We start from the raw sequence: 13,290 nt of genomic DNA, 5'->3' as shown, positions 1-13,290 counted from the left end.
CTAGGCACAAAGTCTTTTATCAATTATTCAATTTGAAATGATATACTAAGAATTAAATCAGTCTTTTAACTCTTAGTACATGCAGCCACTGTGTTAGTACCCAAGGTGGTCTCAGTTTTTAAACTTTCAGTTTCAGAGGTTGAACCTCTTTGAACCACTTCGAACTAAAGTTCGAAATAGTTCAAAGTAGTTCGACAGTTCAAAGCAGTTCAGTTCAAAAATGTGGAACGGTTAGAAAAGTTCAGAAATCTGTCTCAATGCATTTGCCAGGTTCAGTTTGTTAGTCCCGTGACTTCAAGAAAGTGCAAGGGTGCAGATTAAGATGATGTTCAGAGTCAGGTTCAAAGCAGTCCAAATCAGTTTAATAGTTCAATAGTCAAAATGGCTTGGAGTGGATTGTCTTGCAGGTTCATGGTCTATTCCGAGAAGTTCACATGTATGATTTAATGGCTTGGTTTCAAGGATTCATTTCCCAGTTCAGAATTGAAGTTGGTCAGCTCACAAAGTTTAAGGCCTGGAATGCAAAATTCTTAAATACATATTCCAGTACAATCCCTACACATCGAACATTCACACTGTAATTGTGGTGGCCGGTGTATGTACTAAAGCCTAGTGTCATTCAAGCATGACAGGTGTAAGCCGACAATCCCAATGCATAATCTGAATGCATCTAATGAATGAATGAACCTTAATCATTCATATTTGACAATGGAATAGAGATGTTGTGAAGCCCGAATGAACTCGATTATCCACATCTTATGCTCATAATTCAAATTCTCAAGGAAAAAAAAACATAGGGTGTGAGTATAGAGATTAGCATGATGAAGTCATATATTCAAATATATATATGCGGGCCCGTGGCTATTTGGGGAATCAACTCAACGAGAGGCGGCACATTATGTTAAAGTGGGGATAAAATCTTCATCATGACCTATGCCCAAACATTCATGCTTTCATATTCTGTTGAACACCGGTCAAATGGGAAGAGGCCGCGGTGAAGGATCAAAATGAGCACTCAGAACCATATGGAAATGATCGGATTTGTTGATGAACATAGCAAAGGCCTTCCTATTCTTGTGCACTAAAAGTTTGAAGACTCTCTTGTAACAGAAATTCCTTACCATAATCGATTGAGTGAAGCATCAAAGTAATGGAGAGAAGCTTAGAAGCCACGAGGATTTTTGCATCCTCATCGAGTCTCGACATATGGAAAGATGTATATAAGTCTGCTAGCTACTCTCAGCCCATTCCTCATCTTATATCAGCAAAGGTTGTCTCTTGCGACTGTTAACGCATGCTCATAAGAAAGGGATGGCTCTCTATTGTTATCATAATCAGCCAAAGGAGAAGGTGAAAGGAGCAAAAGAACCCGCAAAGAATTATAGTGATGTGACATAATAATTTGATTCAATATTCTAAGCATTGGCAATGTGTTGATAAAAGTATCTTAACGCTAATGTCAAGGGTGTTAGCCTGAGCTTTGTTATACTCCAAATGCGAGGAATGCATGGGATTCATTTGGTGAAATGATGATTTTTCTCATCGATCGAAGCAGGCTTGTGGAAACTTTATATCGACCCCCATGATAGCAATCCTAATGTGAAACCATTTTATTTGGAAATTAGTGGGATTTGCTTTGAACTTCAATCTGACAGAACAACGTAACCACAGAGGCTAACCTGACTGTCTGTCCCAAACAGAGGAAGAAGTATTTGTATGTGATGTGCACTCTATTTCTTCACAATCTTAAAAGAATGTGGATAGCGGTGGAGCCTCGTGATGACATCTATCTTTGTGCCAACCAATGTAAACATATCACAAGCTGAGCCTCACATAGGCATGATAGATATTCTAATCTATGCCCTCTTCACTAAAATCAGGATCAAATTAGAGGAATCAAAAGTGTTTGATGAGTTGAATTGAAAAAGGCAGTGAGTCTAATAAAACACGAGCAATAGTCAAAGAATGGCGACAGATACATTAATAACTAGTTTTGATACTCTGATATTTTATTGAAATCATAGGTGGTTTTGACAGATAAGTTAAGAGAAATGGACAATGTTTAAACATTACCAACTTTTATATCTACCTTGGACATCTATCACGAGAAATGTGGTGTTAGTAAATAATAACGCATGGAGGTTATTATTTGAGCTTAAAAATGTCACGCTTTTCTTTTCAAAATTTGAAAATGCCACCTGTTCATGCATATATTATAAAGGCCTTGTATTCGTAGGAATATGAGAGGATGTTTTTAGCAATATAAAACAGAAAATGGAAATCATAAAGGTTTTTTATTCAAGAATCAGTTATGCAATTGAAAAGTCACGGGAAGGAGAAAGTTTAAATAAGCCACTGGCAGACAAAGCAAGGGGTTCCAGTTTTCTGAATTTTGGCTGATAGACTTTGGGCTACAGCAGGACAGAGGCTGTGAATATAGTGTTAGGGGGTTCCGAATTCTTCCAAATTCCAAAACTGCAGACTTTGGGCTTCAAGTAAGGAAGGAGGAAATTTTGACAGAACAGTTTCATCTTCTGAGGTCCACTTTTTCTTCCAGCAGCTACAGACTGTGTGCTGTTAGTAGGTGGGAAGATTTTTTGATCCTGAGGGAAAGAATACAGAGTTTGAAGCTGTAGCAGAAGAGAGCTTTATTTGCTAGACTTTGTGTTAGTGATTAAAGGGGATTTTGATTTTGAAATGTAATGTAGGGGAGATGGTTTTCATTTTCTAATGCATGTGTAATAGGATCTTTGTAGTCTTTTACATCTTAAAGAGGGGAGGTTTGAAAGATATCTGCAAATTAGAACTTTGAGTCTACGTAGTTTTCTTTCCACTGATGGTTATGTTGCTGTAACTTTCAGTTTTCTTTAAGTGCATCAGATGTGCTATTTTCTTTATGCATTTGATATCAGGATCTTCTGGAAGCTTTGATTTGTATTTCCTCAGGAGAATGGAGATTGTTCTTTGACTTTTATCCTTCGTAGTGCAGTGTACAACAGGTTAACTTTGTGTAATCTGTTTTATTCTGTTTCCTTTTTTTTTAGTTCTTAGGTTTCACATCTACTTTGTGTTTACAGGTAGATGTTAGATATCCTTTCGTGCTTTTTGGTAAAAGCACCTACATTTAATTCATTGTAAATCTTGCACGGGGAGCTGTACCCGATAAAAATTCAGAGGAAGGTTATCAATCCACGATAACCTATCCAACTGTTGGTATTAGTTTGTCCTCTCACTTGGGTTTTCAGGGTCAAATTTCCGTGTATTTCTTTAAAGGACAATCTGTTCACTAACACACTGCTAAATTAGAGCAATCTTGTTTCCAGAAACTCAAAGGCTTCAAGAACAGAATCAAATGCTCGATTGTTCACAAAGATGATGATAAAATAGAACAAAGATAAATTGGTTAATGCAACATAAGAAAGCAGTGATCAATTCCAAGTCTCACAACACAAAGTTTGGGAAAACTTGCTTCTTTATTCAATTCAGAAATTTGTATTAAGAAATACAAAGTTTTCAACTTACGAGCCTAGCCTTCATGTATAAAACAAAAGATGATTATTTACAATGAGCTCTCTTCTTTATATAGGAAAATAAGAAAGAGAAAGTTGGAGGGAAAAGGGGAAATCCTCAACCACCTTGACTTAATCTTTATCAAACTTCTAAGTAAGTAATTTGACCTATTCAAAGTTGCATGCCTAATGTGATTGTAGGTTGACTACATTAGTGGATTGTACAGGTTCATGTTATCTTGTACTTACAACATAATCGCTTTTTACACGTAATCTTTCTATTGTCATTCTACTTTAAAGCATATGAAATTTTTGAAGTGTTCACATAATCTCAACTAGCTCTCCAAACATTCGTAGTGACTTGTGTACAATTGTAGCATCTAGTTCACCGGTATATTGTGTAACCATTGTGATCTTTCAAAATGTGCTTGCTACCTTAGAAAACTGTTTCCTACAAACCTCTATCTTGCTTTGAAGATCATCCAATGAACACTTCCAACTTGCAAATGTATTCATCACATTGATATTGAAGTCAACTGCTTCTACTTGTAAGCGAATTGCTTTAGTAAATCCTATCATGATGTCTTCTTCTTTCTTGAGTTCATTTTTTTTCAGTGATAACTTTGCATGATAGATTGATGTAACATTCACTGATCCTGCATGTTGGACTGGTTTTGATCTTGGAGTTAGAGAACTCGGGTGAAAGGAGGTGATGCTCAATTACTACTGGGGTAGTTCTTGGTTGTAGTTTCACCCGAGGAACTTGGTGTTTGAAGGAACTTGGTTATGATGGTGGTGCCTTAGTTGATGATCTGGTCGATGGAATTCGTGCTTGGTGAATAGGGAGCTCGGTGGACGTGCTTGCTCAGTGGTTTAATGCACCAACTAGGTGTTTCTAGGAGATTTTGATGAGCTAACTTGGGTATTTAATTTGTGTTGCGTGTGATCACGATGTGGATCACTTGTGGGATGTGTGAGGCACTATTTTGGGTCTTGGTTCTTTCTCCTATGTGCATTTAATGATTGTTGTAAGTCGACTAAGCCATATTGTGTTTGTTTGGCTTATAGATGCTTCTATTTGTAATAGGCCGACTTGTGGCCGTGCAATCATAAAATGAGGGGTTGGGTAGTGTTGTAGGAGTCAATAATAGTAGCAGGGATTCAAGAAGGAATTTGGAGTTGCAAATTGAGATTAGAGCAAGTAGTTGAGTGCGGGCTTGCGAAATAAGAAGGTTGTGCAATGTCCTCTACTTAATGTGACCATCAGGGTCAATATATTAGCCTATGATAGGAGCTTCCGTAGGCTAATGAAGTGATTAGGAAGCTCATTTAGTAGTATTTTTAGGAGTTACTACTTTTACTAAGTCAATGCGAATTAAGTGATATGGAAATTTCTAGTGTTCGACTTGGTGGTTTGGTTGAGCTCTTTTTGACGAGCTATCATACATGGTATTTGGAGTACGAATCTTATATGATTTTAATGTCGAAGTTAATTTACTTTATTATAAAGTGATAATTAAATAAAAGACTTATGAATTAAGTCACTTTATTATAATGTTTTTTTAAAAAAGGTGTTTCCCATTTATCCCACATTGCTTATGCAAATGAAGTCGACTTCCTTGAGGACTTTATATTCTCTTGGATGGAATGAGTTGAGGCATGCTTGGATGATATTATTATTATGCTATTGGATTTCTAGGAAATCTAATTGTTGAGTTTGGAGGACAAAACCCCTCTTTGCTAGCATTCTCTTCGCTGTTGAAAGACACAGTTAGGAGGATTATCAGGTGTTTTTATTCAGGAAACACAATGGGATTTATTGGTGATTTTACACATGATTTAAGAGCCGATAAATTCAGGTTATGCAGTTGTGGATAGTGTTTTTTGCTACAATGCTCGTGAATAGTGATTTTGCTACAGTGCGCATGAAGTGTTTTTGCTACAGTGCGCGTGAACAATGTTTACACTATAGTGCGCATGAATAGTGTTTTTGCTACAGCGCATGTGAACAATGTTTTGCTATAGTGCACATGAATAGTGAAATTGCTATAGTATCGTGAATAATGCTGCTACAGTGTTGCATTGAGTTTTCTTGCCCACTCTTGCTAGTTAAAAGTTGGGACACTGTCATTTCATCTGCAGATCACTACATCCAAGTTCATTCCATCATACTATTGATTTTAGGCATTGTAATTGTTAAATACCAATCTGAATATTTGTTATAGCCTATAAGGCAATTGTATGTAAGCATTTCAATTGCAAAATCAATATTTTATCAGCAAATACAAAGGTTCTAGACTTTGCATATATATTGTTGTATGTTGCTAAGTGTTTTGTTAAAATGTCATGTAGAAAACAACACTTTAATTGATAATACTTAGTAGTTTGCAAGTCTCCTCAAAAAACAAAAAAAGGGTGGTTATTTCAGTGGTATGAGAGCTTTAAGTCCTGCCATCCTGTGGAAGCCTTACAAGGAATTTGGAACGGCCGGATAGAGGGAAAAGTGTTTGATGAAATGTCAAAATGCTAAAGTAAAAAATAAAACAGGTTAAGAATGTATGTTTGAGCATGCGACAGAGGCCATTTACTTTTATCATACTAGAGCAAGACAACAAAGATTCGGACTCACACAGCAAGCAGTCTAGTTCATCCGTGCAGGTGGACATAGAATCCAGTCATACAGACACAGAAGAGATATTGTTTGAACAAGACAACAGTATGGGTGAACAAGATGACAAGAATACAGGACTAGGCGGAGGCAAAAATGTTGGTCTAGATCAGGAGGAGGTAATGTTCAAACGGTTACTAGGTACGTTAGAGGAGGGACTGCGTATGCAACAGGAGCAGAACAGGCGAATGGATATGATGTTGCAGTTTATAGCTAGACAGATGGTCGTAAATATTAATTTGGGTGATGCAAACAATGGAAATGGGGGCCATGATAATAATGGAGCCCGAGGCAACAATATTGGTCCTAAGAATAATATTAATGGTAATCATAATGTACATGGAAACAATGGGAATGAGGTTGATAATTTTAGATATGTTGCACACCTAGCTCGGATAGCGAGCTTGAGACCTCTTCCACCCACCTTTCCACCCAAAGATCGGGTTCAACCAGTAAACGAACTGCAAATTACCGAGTTACAAGAGCAGTTCAAGTGGGATTGGAAGGCCAGTGGACTGGAGTTTTAGGCGGATATTTCCCTCAGAGATTACATGGACGTAAGGATGAGACACATGCCTAGAGCAGAAGGGAGGAATCAAAACTTTGAGCTGAAAAAGAAAGTTGAAAAACTTTCTTTACCTTATTATGATGCTTCAGGGAAGATGACTCCACAAGCTTGGGTGTAGAAGGTTGATTCGCACTTCCAAGTGAATCCGATTCTTGAGGAGGAGGCTATCAAGTATGCGGCTATTGATTTGGTTGGTCCAGTACATGAGTGGTGGCACTATGGTATGGTAACCTTAGGGCATAATCAGATCACATCTTATGAGGAGTTCACTGAGGGACTCATAGAGAGATTTGATACCAAAGATCCCAAGTTACAGTTTAAATAGTTGGCACAACTCAAGCAGTGGGGATCAGTTGAGACATACATTAGTGAATTTCAAAGGTTAGTTGTGTTGGTTACAGATATCTCAGAGAGGATATTAGTAGTGCTCTTTATGAATGGACTCTTAGATCCCTTGAGGGATTGGGTCAAAGGGCATGAGCCAAATACATTATAGGAGACCACTAAGAAGGCTTGTGACTTAGCACCTTCTTCTTTTAAGAGCAGATTTCAGCATAGGGATTCACATATGAAGAAGGATAAGGTCAAGGACAAAAAATCTTTTCACAAGGATGCTTAGCCGAAGATAAGTTGGACAATGACACCCTGAATGAGTTGAGGAAGAAGCTATGTTTTCATTGCAGAGAACCTTGGGATTTATCTCATAGGTTCCTTCTCAAGGCTAAGGCAAATCAAATGGAGTATTTCTCAGTGGAGGAGTCAAAGTCAGAGGGGGAGGATAAGCACTCTTACTCGGATGAGAGTAGCACTCTAGAGGAGAACGACATTCCTAATGATGATAGGTTGTTTGCACGATTGACGGGGGCTCAAAAGGCGATCACATTTAGGGTCAGGGGTACTATCCAAGGGCAAACAGTGATTTCTCTCATTAACATCAGGGCTACACAACTTCATAGATGCACGAATGGTAGCCATGAGAGCTTTACAGACAGAGGAGCATGTTGGGTTTAGAGTCATGGTAGCTAATAGTGACAAATTATTATGCACTTGGAAGATATCTAATCTTCACATTAGGTTTGGAGATGGCTATGAGTTGGAGGATGAGTTCTATGTAGTAGACATGGGAGACTATGATGTCATCCTCGACATGAAGTGGATGGCCTCGCTAGTTGAGTTCACAGTCAACCTAGCAAATTTGGAGATGAGATTCCAGTATGAGGGAAGAACTGTTGTACTTAGAGTACTTTCGGATGGGAGTTGCAGAGTAGTCTCTCTAAGGAAAATGCAGAGACTTTTTTGGCATAATGACATAGAGTGGGCAGCATAATGTTCCATAATGCTAGATCCATAGGAGCCACAGGTAAAGAGTCATCCACTAGATATCCAAGAGATACTCAATAGGCATGCCAAAGTATTTCACGATATTTCACATAGGGTTCCTTCTGATAGGGGAATAGAGCATGTTATTGAGCTCGAGGAGGGAGCCAAACCAGCCATGATCACCCCCTATTGCCATCTTAAGAAACACAAGGATGAGATAGAGAAGGCAATTAAGGAGCCATAATGCATGCATTGGCCAAATTCCGATCTTATATGGTAGATGGGCATTTTGTGATCAAGACTGATCACAATTGTATACTTCATGGGCCAGCGTGATCTTAATGACCGGCAACAGAAATGGGTTACCAAATTGCAAGCTTATGACTTTCACATAGAGTTTGTCAAAGGTAAGAAAAATGTGGTGGTTGATGCTTTATCTTGGAGACCTCACTTATGTGCTCTGGCAGAGGTTTCAGGAGATTGGAGAGATCGGATTGTAGCAAAGTATGCAGGAGATGATTGGGCTTCTGGGATAGTTGCGGGCACCATTCAGGATGACAGGTATGTGGTGTACGATGGGTTGATCAGATTTTAGGACAGGGTTTATTTGATCCCTACATCACAGTTTAGAGAGGAGATTCTGAGGGCATTTCATGATGCACTTATAGCTGGGCATCCAGGGGTCTTCAAGACTTATAGGCAGATCTAAGAGCAGTTCTCATGGAGAGGGCTCAAGGATGTTGTTTAGAAGTATGTCAGGGAGTGTGCAGTTTGTCAGTTGAATAAGGGAGAGTACACATTTCCTGCAAGTTTACTACAACCCTTGCCCATTCTGGACAGGAAATGGGAAAGTATTTATATGGACTTCATTACTGGTTTACCACGAGTGTAGGGAAGAGATTGTATTTATGTGGTGATAGACAGATTAACAAAGTTCGCTCACTTCTTCGCTATTCCTTCTGTTTATTTAGCAACACAAGTTGCAGATTTATTCTTCAGAGAGGTCTTTAGGTTGCATGGGATACCAAGATTTATTGTTAGTGATAGGGATAGCAAGTTCATGAGTGCCTTTTGGCAGGAGTTGTGCAGGCTGTGCTGTATAGATCTTACACCTAGTACGAGTTACCACCCTCAGACAGATGGGCAAACAGAAATAGTAAACAAATGGGTCGAAGGCTATTTGCAGAACTATGTGACTGTGCAGTTTAGAGCGTGGGTCAAGTGGTTATACATGAGGGAGTATTTTTACACTACCGCATATCACATGACCATTAGGATGACTCCATTTATGCCATTATATGGGTATGAAGCACCCAGCTTCACAGATTTAGTTTTGGGGAACAACTGAGTGCCCAAAGTCAAAGACCTATTACAGGATACTCAGTATATCTTTAGAGCACTCAAGAACATACAACGAGCTCAAAATCAGCAGAAGTTGTATGCAGATCAGCATAGGGTAGAGCGTAGTTTTAAGGTAGGGGATATGGTGTATTTAAGGCTACAACCATCTAGACAGTCATTGCTCAAGAGGAGCAGAGTAGAGAAGCTGAAGCCTAGATTTTTATGGTCCCTACAGGGTGATTCGCATAGTGGGAGAAGCTGCCTATGAGCTTGAGCTTCCAAAGGGCAGTCGGGTGCACAATGTATTTCATGTGTCGAGATTTAAGAAAGTCATCAGTCAACGAATTGTGCCTTCTCTAGATTTGCCACCGTTGGATGAGGAGGGTAAGCTTGTGTTGGTCCCTGAAGCTATTTTGGATACCAGAGAGAGGACTCTTAGGAACAAGGTAGTTAGGGAATACTTGGTTAAGTGGAGAAACCTGCCAAAGGAGGATGCTACTTGGGAAAAAGAGTAGGTATTGCAGCATCAAGAACTGAGATTGATTAAGGAGAAGCAATTTCAAGGGGGGCAGATTGTAATGTCCCCTACTTAATGTGACCATCAGGGTCAGTAGATTAGCCTATGATAGGAGCTTCCGTAGGCTAATGAAGTGATTGGGGAGATCATTTGGCAGTATTTTTAGGAGTTACTATTTTTAGTAAGTCAATGGGAGTCAAGTGATATGGAAACTTCCAATGTTCAGCTTGGTGGATTTGGTTGAGTTCTTGACGAGCTATCATACATGGTATTTTGAGTTCGACTCTTATATGATTTTAATACCGAAGTTAATTTACTTATTATAACATGATAATTAAATAAAAGACTTATCAATTAAGTCACTTTATTATAAAGTTGTTTTAAAAAGGTGTTCCCATTTATCCCACATTGCTTATGCAAATGAAGTCGACTTCCTTGAGGAATTTATATTCTCTTGGCTGGAATGAGTTGAGGCATGCTTGGATGATATTATTATTATGCTATTGGATTCGTGGGAAATCTAATTGTTGAGCTTGGAGGACGAAACCCCTCTTTGCTAGCATTCTCTTCGTTGTTGAAAGACACAGTTAGGAGGATTATCGAGTGTTTTCTTTCAAGAAACACAGTGGGATTTATTGGTGATTTCACACATGATTTAAGAGCCTAGAAGTTCAAGTTATGCAACCTTGAATAGTTTTTATTGCTACAGTGCCCGTGACTAGTGATTTTGCTATAGTGCGCGTGAATAGTGTTTTTGCTACAGTGCATGTGAATATTATTTGTGCTACAGTACGCGTGAACACTATTTTGTTATAGTGCGCATGAATAGTGAAATTGTTACAGTGCCATGAATAGTGCTGGTACAGTGCATGAACAATTTTGCATTGAGTTTTCTTGCCCACTCTTGCCGGTTAAAAGTTGGGACGCTATCATTTTATCTTCAAATCACTGCTTCCAGGTTCCTTCCATCATACTATTGATTTTAGGCATTGTAATTGTTAAATATCAGTCTGAATATTTTCTGAAGCCTATGAGGCAATTGTATGCAAACATTTCTATTGCAAAATCAATATTTTATAAGCAAATACAGAGGATCTAGACTTTGCATATTTATTGTTGTATGCATATTTATTGTTGTATGTTGCTAAAGTGTTTGTCATAATGCCATGTTGAAAATAACACTCTAATTGATAATGCTTAGTAGTTTGCAAGTCTCCTCAAAAAACAAAAAAAGGGGTGGTTATTACAGGTTGCTTGGTGGCTTGCAAGCACAAGTTTAAATCTCCCTTGGTGTTTCTTCCAGATTGTTGGGATGTTATAGATTTGGGCTAGCTAGGGTTGTTTTGGATCTTGCGAGATCTTACATAATTGTTAATGTAATTGCTTTATATTTGGTCATAATTGAGAAATTTTTATAGCTTTGCACATTGCATATAATCAATTGTTGATGAATAATGAAGTTCATTTTCTATTAGACCTGTGTTATTGTTCAATTTTCTATTGTGTGGTTATTTGCTGGGGGTTTGGTCACCTCCACTGGGGGTTCACTTGGCCTTGCATTACATCAGGTGGTATCAAAGCGAAGGGTTGATTTGGTTGGTGATTGTTAAGAGTGCGGTTATAGAGATTCCATGCGATTCTTATTGCAGATCCATGTTCCTGGACTTATGAAACCCTTCTTTGTTGTTTGTACGAGGTCGAAGGTTGTGGTTTGACTTCCAAGCAACTCGAGTTTGTCATAAGGTGCTCGGGTAGGATTTGTTTTAGAGGGTTTTCGAAGAACTTGTAAGATGCCATCAAGAAGATTGGACCCTAGGATGATTATAGCTCTCTACGATGTGGTGGAAACTAAGATTTCATAGAAGTTTAGTTCAGATTTCAGATTTGAGATGGAGTTGATGAAGAATGATATGGTCGTTGAGATTATGAGAGCTATAGCTGGTGTATCGAGGAACATGGGTACAAAAATGGTTGTGAGGAAGTTGCTGAAAACTTTGAGGCTGCTTGATCTAGTGGAGAGGACAAAACCAATCGGGTGGAGAGATCTTTGGAAGATAGATTTGGTCAGTTGGATAGATTTTCAACTCGGTTGAAAGTAAAGCATAAGATGGATGTTTCTAATTTCTCAAGTACTTTGAATCCCAAAGACTTGATTGATTGGATTAGGGTGTTGGAAGACTACTTTGAGTGATTGGATATTGGAGATCTGCTTAGAGTGAGGTTGGCACAGATTAAGTTGAAAGGACATATTTCTTTATGGTGGAAAGAATTGCAGAGAGATAGAGAAGAAGGTGAACTAAAAATATGTCAGTGGAGATTGATGGTGAAAAATTTAAGGCCAAGCTCATTGCTATTGATTATGAACTTGAGTTATTTATGAGATTGTAGAATCATAAGTAGAAGGATGTGATTGTGAACGATTACACTGTGGAGTATTACAAGTTAACAATTTGGTCTGGGCATAGAGAACTTTCTAAGGAAAAGGTGGTTAGATATATTAATGGTTTGAGATTAAATACTGAGGATGAGATTGGCATGTCAAAGGTTGATTCGATTGAGGATGCTTATCATGATGCTTTGAAGGAAAAAGATAAGTTGAAGACAAGACGTCAAGGTAATTGTCGAGGGAAGGAGAAGTAGGAAATCTCGATGAAGGATAAACCGATTGCTGAAGATGTATCAAAACCTATTGAACCAAGGAGAAGGACAGGTAGAGGTGGATTTAAAGGTACTTGTTATAATTGTGGTGAAGAAGGACATAGATATTTTGAATGTTCTCATCTTAACATAAAGGTAAGTGATAGAAGAGCTGCTATAATGAATGAAAATGAGGACTCGATGAATGAGCCCTAGGTGGAAGGTAACTTGTTGGTTTGGTGAGTATTGTTTGGTAAGAAGGCATTGGAACCTTGTCAGAGAAGGAATTTGTTTAGGACTTGATGCAAGTTTGAAGGTAATTGCTGGAATGTGATTGTGGATAGTGGTAGTACTGACAACCTAGTTGTTGAGGAGATGCTTCAAAAACTTGATTTGAAGACAATGAGACATCCTTGTCCTTGTAGGATCAATTGGTTGCAAGATGAAAATTCTTTGAGGAAGCACTGTCTTGTTTATTTTCAGATTGGGCAGTATGTGGATCAGGTGTTGTGTGATATTGTGGACATGATTAGTTGTCACATGTTACTTGGTAGACCTTGGCAGTATGATTGCAAGGCAATGCATGATTGTGTCAAGAATGTGTTTAGTGGTGAGAAGGGTAGTAGAAAGCTTTCCCTGTTTCCTTAGTAGAATGCAGAACTCGGTTCGAAGAACCTAAGTTTTGGTAGGCAAGTTGAGTTGAATCATTCTAAAAAGGGTAGAGATCAGT

At 38.5% G+C, this 13,290-nt stretch overlaps 1 protein-coding gene across 2 annotated transcripts in view; it reads left to right on the top strand.

Annotated features, from left to right (window-relative positions):
- The window catches only part of LOC149574841 (diacylglycerol kinase 4-like), a 313,933-nt gene that overhangs the window by 191,822 nt on the left and 108,821 nt on the right, over positions 1-13,290 (top strand). The window lies entirely within an intron of this gene.

This window comes from Cupressus sempervirens, chromosome 2 (genome assembly GCF_028749045.1).
Source record: "Cupressus sempervirens isolate cs-2001-9-10 chromosome 2, ASM2874904v1, whole genome shotgun sequence".
Classification (NCBI taxonomy): domain Eukaryota; kingdom Viridiplantae; phylum Streptophyta; class Pinopsida; order Cupressales; family Cupressaceae; genus Cupressus; species Cupressus sempervirens.
The sequence above is the reverse complement of the archived record's forward strand: the minus strand, read 5'-3'. Positions and strand labels throughout refer to the sequence as shown.